The sequence below is a fragment of the Carya illinoinensis genome, chromosome 11, assembly GCF_018687715.1.
Source record: "Carya illinoinensis cultivar Pawnee chromosome 11, C.illinoinensisPawnee_v1, whole genome shotgun sequence".
NCBI lineage: Eukaryota > Viridiplantae > Streptophyta > Magnoliopsida > Fagales > Juglandaceae > Carya > Carya illinoinensis.
In genome coordinates, this window is record NC_056762.1 from 29,139,314 (window position 1) to 29,141,556 (window position 2,243).

The 2,243-nt window shown below is 42.3% G+C and overlaps 1 pseudogene; it reads left to right on the top strand.

The window, feature by feature from the left end:
- The first annotated feature begins 407 nt into the window (after positions 1-407).
- LOC122280567 lies at positions 408-1,821 on the top strand (annotated as a pseudogene).
- Positions 1,822-2,243: the final 422 nt, after the last annotated feature.

Genomic DNA, 2,243 nt, shown 5'->3' on the forward strand with positions numbered 1-2,243 from the left:
TCACATCATAATAGATAAGTAAAAATAAAGAAGATTGGTATAGGAAATCAAAAACTGAATACTGTTTAAAAAAAAAAGTAAAACTTATTATTAAAAAATTATTATTTTATATGAATCTAAGATTTATCTATTTTAAAAAAAAAAAATATACGAAACTTACACATCTTTAAATTATAAATATTATTTTTTAAAAAATTATTACTTTTAATAAAATCTACTTTTTAAAAATAAAATAAAAATTACCTAAACAAAACTCGACTATCTCGAGTAGTTAGCGTTACTTTGTCATAAAAATATGCAGCAAATTAATACCGAGTCCAAACCTACCAATCCCGGCCCCCAGCATGCAGTACAAGAAGTCAACAGCATTAATGCTTACTTCATCTATGAAAGAATAAAACGCCCGCATGCTGGACGTACGTACAGAAGAAAACAAACTCCAGATTACAAACTGAATTCAAGGCAAAAACGACTCAGATCATCATGATGAAGAGTGAAATCATTTCCAGAACCTGCATCAAACCCTCTTCACCCACTCCTCCCGATCTCAGAACCTTCAAACTCTCTCTTCTTGACCAGCTCTCTCCCGCCATCCACGGCAACATGACCTTCTTCTTCCCTTCGGCCGTCTTCGACGTCGCCGTCGCTGACCCAGATTCTGAATTCGCACGTAAATCCCAACTCCTCCAGAAATCCATTTCCGAAACACTCACCCGTTTTTACCCTCTCGCTGGGAGCCTCGTAGACGCTGCAACCATCGACTGCAACGACGATGGCGGTTTCTTCGTCGAGGCACGATGCAGTAGCCCGCTTTCGGACTTCCTTAGCAAACCCAACTGGGAGACGCTAGACCTTTTACTCCCCACTATGGATCCCGAAACCATGGAATTGTACGTCCAAGGGTTCCATGTGGCTTGTGAAGTTCACCATGTTCACCTGCGGTGGCACCGCTGTTAGTGTTTCCCTCACCCACAAGATCGCCGACATCGCTGGGCTTCTCACGCTCTTAAAGAGCTGGATCGAGGCCTGTCGTGGCTCGACCGAACCGGTCGTCCCAGATTTTATTGGAGCTTCAATCTTGGCACCTAGAGAGATTCCGGGCATGTCGGGATCGCTGAACATTGCCGGCGAGAAGTTCATAGCCAGGAGGTTCATGTTCAGTGCTCCCAAGATCGTGGAGCTGAAAGAAAAAGTTACAAGCATGATTGGGCGGGAAAAATACTATCCATCGCGGGTGGAGGTGGTACTAGCGCTTCTCTGGAAATCTGCAGTATCCGTCATCAAATCAAAAACCGGGACATTCAAGCCAACCGCGTTGTTCCAAGCGGTGAACCTCCCGGCCCAGAATGGAACCGCCTTTGCCGGAAACAGCGTTCGGGAATTTCGTGTGGCCGTTCTGGGTGATCGCAGAGGAAGAGAGCGACATGGAAATACACCAGCTGGCGGAAGGCATGTGGAAGAGCAAGAACGAATTTCTCAACAACAAGGCGAACAAGTTCAAAGGCGAGGGAGGTTTCCCAGCGATAATAGAGGCTCTGAAGGAGAGGGGAGAGATCTTCAAGAATAGGAAGGATCTGGTAATGTACAAATGCTCGAGATGGTGCAAGTTTCCATTGTTCGAAACCGATTTCGGGTGGGGGAAACCGGCATGGATGACAAGTGTGAAGAAGCTGGTGAGTAACACCATTTCTTTAATGGACACGAGCTCCGGTGGAGTTGAAGCTCTGGTTACCCTGGATGAGGAAGAGATGACCCTATTTGAACGCCATGAGGAGCTCCTGGAATTCGCTTCCGTGAACCCCAGCATTGTTGATTAATTGATTTCACTGCAGCTTGAATTTTAGGTTTATTTCCAGGGTCTTCAGCAATAAGGAATTAAGTATTTGTTTTGGTCTTTGGTGTGGATTTAATTAATTTATAATTACCAATAAGATTAATAATCTTTCTTTTTATCCGAGCAGGGAAGAACAGAAAGGAAAATTAGTACTGTTTAATTATGGAAATTTGAAGTTTTATTTTGTGTCACAGGATGAATTGTTTCATCACTGATCGATGATGATGATGATGATTATCTCTAGATGTCGGGAAAATAAAAACATTATTTGACATCTTAATCTAGATTGTCCAATTTTGACACATGAGACTTGTTAATTATTTGAGTATTTAACCTGTCAAGTACTCTAGGTAATGGTTAAGATGAAGACAGAACATCATAAAAAAATATAGAAATGCTAAACCCACCG